The following is an 8,710-nucleotide window of genomic DNA, read 5'->3' as shown; positions in this document are numbered from 1 at the left end:
TGGGCTCAGGAGCGGTCACCCCAGCTGGCCCAGGAACGAAGGATGGCCAACTCAGGAGCGACGGACTCCAGACAGGCTGACGCGGAGGCGGCCGGCTGAGGTGTGGCTGGCCCAGACGCCAGGGGCGGCTGACCCAGATGACCTCGGAGCAGCCGGCCATGTGGGGTCGGCCGACGAGCGGCCGTGTCCGGCTCAGGAGCGCCTCGCCAGCGCGCCCAGCTGGTCGCGCAGGCTGGACAGCTGGCCAATCAGAGCGTCCAGCCGCTGTGCTGGGACCTGGACCAGCAGCGGTGAGGCTGCTAGCTGCCCGGCCGACTGGCGCCGCTGTAACAGCAGGACGCCGCCGCTGTGACCAGTCGCGCTGGCTGCGCGATCGGCACATCTGCCAAACGGTCCCGGATCGAATGTGGGCACAACTCAGGATTGTGTACTGGTATTATTCACAGAGTGAATGTGGTTAGCAAGCAAGGCCATGAAACAGAATTCAAACGGAATTCATCCCACGGAAAGTGGAAACATGTTACGACGTGGCATCACTGAAATCAAATGAAATGCTATAAAATACTATTCACGAGCATGAGTCTACCCAATTTAGAAGGTGGGGAGGGGGTGGGGTGGGCACAGAGCATGAAAAAAGATCTTCGCTTTGCGCATCTATCCTGCAATGAGTCGAGCATTCCGATTTTTAAAGCGTGCTTCAATTTAAAACTCAAAACATGACCGTCCTTTACCAAACTCGAGTCATCTACCAAGACACCAGAGAGCGTCTGACGCACGGACCCTGGTCCGAAATGACGTATGTGTTCCAAAGCGAGGTGGGTACAACCCATCAACGCATGCAGTACGGCATAACGTTCCCCACAACAAAGACATTGTGGTCGGCCTTCCCAACATAACAAGCACCTGTGAGTCGCGTATGTATGTGCTATTCTCAGGCGGCATAGCGCTACTTCATCCCGCTTCACCTTACGGCAACTGGCCGTCCATGGTCCCAACCGAGACTTTATACCTCCCAGTTTGTTCCTTTAGCTCCCTTTAAAAGGAATGTTCCACATTTGTGTGGGGTTTTGACCTGAAATCGCTATCTTGAAGATCGTACGATGCAATTCACAGCCATGCCCTCCCTAAGATCTAAGCCGCTCTATTTTCTGAACCACACGTCCGCGAGCCTGAATACTCCTTCGGTAAGACTATTTCAAGGTCACCCAGGCTGCCATGACGCCATAAGAACGTCATATAAATCATGCCACTCCATTAACGATACGGCGATCAAGGCCGGGACGAATACACTCGTCAATTCATTCATATCTGGTGTTCGTGAGCACAATTTCCGGACAAAACGGCCGGCGCTTAGCTCTCAATAAATGTTGTGCAAGGTACAATGATGTAATCAAACAATAACGCATTGAGGAGCATGTTTACTAGACAGAGAAATTGTGTTTTCCAGAACGGCCTTTTCCACTTAAAAGTACACCAATAGCCATAAGTAAGTTTATTTCATCATATTTGATGATTTCTTCGACACCTTCAATGTGTAATTTCGTTAAGAAAAGCGCCATACCCGGGTGTGTTGTTCATTGGTGTTTTGGGGCGTGTCGATTTCAATGGTCATTTTGCGCCCACCTGAGTGTGCGACTCAAGAAAACATCTTAAACTCATGGGTAAATATCGATGAACACCACAAGAAAAGGCCAAAACACGGGCAAATCACGACATTTGGCTCAGCGAGTTTTTTCCGCACCGTCACTGCCGTGTCCCGGCGGCTACTACACGAGAGTGCTAGGTCAGCAATTTCACACGGCTATTTTGAAGACACCACAACGTTATCCAAATGTTCTATGAAATTCCACCAATGACATAGTGAGAAGCATATTCACTAAATAAAGGAACTGTGTTGTCTAGGATGATCTTTTCCACCTACGCGCATCAATAATTATAAGTAAGCTTCCTTCATCCAGCCTGATGTTTACTTCACTATCTCCAAATGTCGAACATTTCCTTTCAGTCCTTGATTTGATGTTGTTAACTTGAAATCACGTGCTTCGTTGCGGCACTTTTCTTAAGTTATCTACTCCCGGTCTTGCTTCCGTCATAACTAGTACCAATGTTCAACTTCCCGTATTATGTCGCACAGAGCCTGACTCGTGGTCGGGTCTTGCACTGCATGCATTACAATGCTTAAAGCCGACTGAACTATGTTGACGCCAAAAATCATCCTGGTGCTGAATCATGCTGGCAAAAATGTCAGACACAAATAGCTAACCATTATATTTATATTGGTCTCGAGCATAGCATGGCCCACAGGCTAGCAGTATTCACGTAGCATTCTTATAGTCATGCAAGCCAGGGTGAATTTGGAAGAGTCTAAACAAATTAGGCTGCACAAGTTCCTAAGCAGCTAGCTCAGAAACCAGAGGGTTTTCAATTCTTAGTTTTAAAAATGTTTTGACATTGTAAAACCGGATGCTGTTGGCTTTCTCTCAATGAAAGCAGCATGTCTGCCTTTCTCTCACATTTCCTGCTCAATCATGGGCCAAACAGATATTATCTTTTTAGGAAAATGTTTCCAAACACAGACTTCACAGGAGAAGGTTTATCCAGAGTGACCTGTGCCATAATCAGAGAAAATAATTTCTTTAAAACATGCAGGAATGTGTTAAGGTTAAAGGCAGCCTCTGACATGTAGGTGATCTATATGAGGACAAAAAGGTGGTTGTCATGCATAATTTTTTCTGGGCTTTCTTCCACTGATGCCTTCTTTTTGCTTGTTTACTGCTTATGCTGTTGCTTACTGCTTATGCCCTCTCTTTGTCTGCTTAATGCTAATGCCACTGCTAATTGCTCACTGATTCTGCTTTCTCTTGCTTGCTTGCCTTGGGCTTACTTGCATACTTACTTACTTCCTTTACCCGCTTCCTTGCTCTTTGCTTGCTTGCTTACTGATGCTTACTGAGATTTCCTTTTCTTCTTTTACTTTCCTTTACTTTTTTCACTACTTATATATTTTCTGAACCAACAGACTTTAAGGAGGAATCAGTTGTGCACACCCATGAGTTGTCAGTTGTCCACACCCTGTACAACTACATCTGTGAAATTTGAGGCATGAAAGAACTGCATTCTACAATCCAGTCTCCAAAAATGTATCCACTGCACATAACACTGACTCAGCATAAGTGTACTGAATTTTACCCTTACCTGCACCAAAATCAGGCTGAGTTAAATTGTGCTGAATTTTCAAATTATTTCAATGCAAAAATATTTTCGAGCATTTTTAACTGCGACTATCTTTGACAGATCATGATTTCCTGAAACATTGCCTCTTGCTGTCCTGAAACTGGTACCAACCATGTGCCACACTCAGAGCTCTCCAATTTACTGCATGCCTGTGCTGCAATTGTGGTCACAACACTGCTGGATGCTACTATTATGATGTGCATGTTCAGCATCAGACAATTTATAAAGTCAGGCCTAGAGTCATGAAGGGTAACAAAAAACCAATTCCACAAAAATGGGGGTGAGTGAATGTCTCCAACCTCCCAGTGGTTACACCCTAGTGTACACCCATGATTCTGATTGAAGTGCTGCATGCCAGTTGGCAGACCACTTAAGATATAGTTGTGTTGCTGATCACATTGTGAGTTTTTATCTTTAAACATCTTTTTAGAATTAATCATACTTTGGTCAATTTTAAACTGCAAGATCATGTCAGGTCAGCACAAGCACCTAACAGATTTCCTGGTTTCAGGTCTGAAAAGTCACAAGACACATCATGGCCTGGGTACCATGAGAATATTGTGAAGTGTCTGCCCCACGCTGAAGGCTGGCTATTAACTAAATCACCATGTGGTATGTGTCTAAGACATTTTGGTATATATGTAACATAATCTGGACTAACCTCAAACGACAGCAGATAGGACGCTTCTTTATTCAAACTGTCCTCACTAGTCACAGGCTTCAGCGTATGAACAGAAACCTTCTCTACAGGCATTGCCATGCTTTGCTTCAATCTAGATCATGTCCCGACGTGGCGTCTCCAGGAACCCGGACATTTCACGCCCTGCACATCGACGGCCTCAATGATAGCCTTGGTCTCAAGCGAATTCAGGTCATTCAAGGCAATAACCTGCGCACGAAAAATACGTCTCAGATGCGCCGTTAACCTTTACCTCCTTCGTGATGCCACTTTTTAGGTATATACAAAGAAGTATCCATTTGTGGGGCCGTATGCCCCTAATGTTGAGTTGCCCCTCCCCTCCCTCCCCCCAACGCTGGCTTGGGCTCCTTCCAATATTCTCAACTGGAATAATCAAACCATATGATGTCAAAGAAGGATGAGACGGCGGGAAGAGCGATGCGAAGATTGCAGGTCCGACCAACGCTGCTCCGTGGCGAGTCGTATGTCTCGACTGACGGACAACATCCGGGTACGGGCTCTGCGAAGAACTGACTTGCTTAGCCTGCATCCGGCGCACGACTTCGTCGTAACTCACTCGAACAGGCCTGCGATAGTTTGTAGCATTATTCCCTGGTTGTCGCCAATCCGCAGCCGGTTGCCCGTGCTAATTTCACGGCATCACTACGCCATCGTGAGCACATGTTTACAGGTGAGCAATGTTACGCTTGGAAACCAGTGTTATGTTACAAATATGCAGACCACAGTCCAGTTGAGCTGAGGAATACCGAGAGTGGCAGGTCGTCAACTTATGCCGCGGTGCCTGGTGAAAACGAACATCACGCGCTGTTTGTTTGGTAACACGGCCCTAAATTGCCTCACTGTCTCACCCTGGACACCGTAATGAGCGCCAATCGACGGATGCCGTTGATGTTTCCTCGTCAGCATGGTGCTCTCACAGCAATTGGGTGCTCCAATACTGTAATCTCTTTTGTGGCTTAAATGCGCTGGATCCTAGGCTATATCGCGCCTTCGATGTGCAACATTTCCCACGGTTGGATCTTTTCTTGGCCTGTGCTGCACACCCCTCGGCGTCAGTATTGACATTGAGTTATCTCTAGTCAGACCGTTGTGCTCGTGCCGGGTTAACGGACGCGCAATTAATTTGACCCCCCCCCCCCCTCTCCCGTCTGTTCTGATGGCAGTGAACATCCCGCGCGCCAAGGCGAAAGCGTTGGTCGGGCACGGAACCGGCTGAGTGCCAGCCTGCCGCACACATGAGCGTAACGTCAGCTGACGGCCATCCACGCCTCAGTTGCAGCGCCCCTGCTTGGGACTTTGCACATTTCCGTCGGCTCGTGACCCGGTTTTTGCGAGATAACCCAATCAAATATTTGGCAAGGATGGCTCTGGGATCAGTGCCTGCCACACATAGCTTATTGTCGAAGAATGTGTTCCAGCACCGGACAGAGCTATTACAGTTGAACGATGCGTTGAAAGTTTGTATGTCCCTGACAAGTTGCAACTGGGCGATCTCAGGGACGCGACCCCACCCGACCCGACCCGACGCTGGCCGCATTGGTCGGATGTCTAGCGGCCCACCAAGTTATCTACAGTGACTACTATTCCTTTGGTTCTCATCCGCTCCTGGCGTTCATTGCTAGGTTTGACTTGAGTAAGGCAACGAAGCTGATCCACTGACTCGCACTTTTCGTCAGTTGATGACTCATTTGATCTTTTCGAAAGTTTGTGGCGAAGTGACGTCACGCTCGCGCCTTCCGTCCAGTCACGCGCCGCGACCACATATAGCGAACGCCACAGTAGAAAACATGGTTCTTTATTGCGGCGCTGACAGGATGGCCGGGCGGCGACAGAGGCGCCACCCGCGCGCGCCAGTCGATCCCGCCCCACCGCACGTCCCCACTACAGCCTGACATCACGACCAATCCGCTCACAAACCACAGCCGCCTCGTCACCCGCACCCAGCCACACGGCCGCAACACAACCCACCGACACCCAGTGACGTCACGCAAAGGTTCGCCGATAAAGTACGGCGCTGGGCTTAACGCCAAGCGGGATACGAATATATACACAGACACGCCCACGGACGAAACATAAATGCTTCCTCTAAAGAACTACAAAAAAAAAACAAAGGAACGACACAGTCTCGGAAATACCCAAACGTCGTGCGGAGCGAACTGGACAAAAACGTGTGCGACGAGCCACTGCGATGTACCGGCCGCAGAAAGATCACGACCAACACCCGCTCCTGCCACCCGGGCGTCCCGCACACGCTCACCCCTCCCCCACCCCATCCCCCCGCTGAGGTAGGCTGCACACAGCGCAGCGAGGACCCGTCTCCGCGCGAGTCCAGCCAGCAGCCGCCTCCACGGATCCCGCCAGCCGCCTGTGACCACAGGGGTCGGCCGCCGGGCCCCACGGACCGACCGCCGGCCGCCTGGGACCCCACGGACCGGCCGCCAGCCGCCTGGGACCCCACGGACCGACCACCGGCCGCCTGGGACCCCACGGACCGACCACCAGCCGCCTGGGACCCCGTGAACCGGCCGCCTGGGACCCACAGACCGGCCGCCAGCCGCCTGGGACCCCGTGAACCGGCCGCCTGGGACCCCTCAGACCGGCCGCCAGCCGCGTCATTTGATTGATTGCGGGACGGGCAGTGCGCCCGCCGACAGCCCACCAGATCATAGCAAACATACTTGGCTGAACGTGAGCCACCACAAGCTAACACACACGCGCGCGCGCGCGCGCGACAAAAGGCCCAATCCAATGTCACCGGTCGGCAACAGATGGCGTGCGCCGCGGAACGCCCCCGGGGAGGAGGCTTGAATGCAGACACCTTACATGGGGCTGGGCTACACCGTCACGGAAGTCTGTGACCAGCCGGACACCCGGACGGTCAGACCAGTCACTTCTACGGCAGGATTGCTGTGGGTGCGTGGACGTTTCCGCGCGGCTCGGCGCTGGGTGAGCTCACTGATGTGGGGACAGGCGGGGGGACACCTCTCGCCGGAGGGACAGGAAGTGGGATGCGGCCCAACGTCCGAGCAAGCCAGACAATGAGACACTTGTCAAAATACCGCTACTTCTGCAAAGAGGAGCACTATTTGAGCAGGGCCACACAGCTTCCACCGCGGCCCAGCGGAGGCGGTCTCAACAAGCCGGAAGCCAAATTGGACTCCGCGAAATCCCACGGACGTGAAACACGGGAAATACCATCATCTAAAATGATCGAGACGTAAGAAGAGAACCAGCTGCGCGTGCCGCCTGGTTGGCCGCACACCCCGCAGCGCCGGGACCACAGCGGGCCACGCTGGACATGCCCCGCTGTGCGCCGGTAAGGCACCACGTCCGCCTGCAGGGCGGCCGAGCGAGCCGCCACAGGGAGCGAGGCGGGTAGCGCGCCAGCAATCAGCCCACATGATCGGACACCGGGCACCGCGAGCCAGGGCAGAGGGGTCGCCGACAGACGCGGCGCCGGCGGCTGGGTGAGCGGCGGCCAGGGGAGTCGGCCGCCGCGGTCAGCCAAAGCGGTGCACGGCCGGACGGCTCACACCACGCTCCGTTCATGCTTGATTGTGGGTTAGTGCTTCCCTAGTGGTCCAATACTGACGGGCTAAAAAGCGTCAGAAACCGGCATAAAATGCATGGGATCCGCGATTTGGGCCGGAAGCTTTTTAAAACTCATTCAAGCAGTCCTGTAAAATATTGGTAACGACGGCGAAATTTTAACGTGTTCCCCCGGTTTACTTTAACTGGGTCGGGTGACTCAATTTCGTCCCTCACCTTCAGACACAGTGGCACACTAAAACTGCACCTGCATGAGCCCGCAAATCTCCGCGAAGCACACAGCACATCGGCAAACGCGGGACGAACGGGGCAGGTCGCCGTCAACTACAAGGCAGTGGCAGTTGTCGCCGAGCTCAGCTACCCCTAAAACGGCGGCCGAGACGGCGCGGGCAGCGGAGACGCGAGCCCTGGCGGGGACCGCGCGCGCGCCTGCGCACACAACAGCACAGGCACCTGAGTCGAATTCTAACCACGCCGGCCGCGACAGTAAGCTCTGACCTCATGATCCATGTGTCCCTCATACGCGCACCCAAAACCACCTAAAAAAGAATAACATGATGTGGCCTTATCGGCCGATGGGGAGGCAGCCGCCGTAAGCGGGCGCGGGCGGCGGCGGCGGGCGGCGCGCGGCGCGCGCCTACTGGCCGGAGCCCGGGTACGGGTACTGCGGCGGCAGGTAGAAATAGCCGGCGCTCGGCGGCGGCGGCCCGGCCGGCGGCGCCAGGTAGTAGCTGCCATTGTCGGCCAGCAGCAGCCGTTGGCCGCCAGGCTCGGCCGCGCCTGCCGGGTAGAAGAAGGGCGGCGCCATGGCGTACAGCAGCGGCGCGGCCGCCGGCGGCGGCGGCGGAGGCCGCGGCTGCGGCAGCGGCTGCGGCGGCGGGCCGGAGTACTTGCTGAGCCGCGGCGGCAGGTTGCGCGGCGGCTGCGGCGCCTTCGTCGGACGCGCGGCGGGACGGCCGCGGCGCGGCGCCCCGTTGCGGACGTGCGGCGAGTTGACGTCGCCGACTGCGGCAGACGTCAAAGGCGTCGGTCAGCCGGGCCCGCCAACAGGTCAAGGGCACAGACCGGCCACGTCAACAGGTCAAGAGCACACACCGGCCACACCAACAGGTCAAGGGCACACACTGGTCACATCAACAGGTCAAGGGCACACACTGGCCACATCAACAGGTCAAGGGCACACACTGGCCACGCCAACAGGTCACAGACACACACCAGGCGCGTCGA

Source organism: Pollicipes pollicipes, unplaced genomic scaffold, assembly GCF_011947565.3.
Source record: "Pollicipes pollicipes isolate AB1234 unplaced genomic scaffold, Ppol_2.1 Scaffold_6686;HRSCAF=7923_pilon_pilon_pilon, whole genome shotgun sequence".
Classification (NCBI taxonomy): Eukaryota; Metazoa; Arthropoda; class Thecostraca; order Pollicipedomorpha; family Pollicipedidae; genus Pollicipes; species Pollicipes pollicipes.
Note: the sequence above shows the minus strand (reverse complement) of the source record.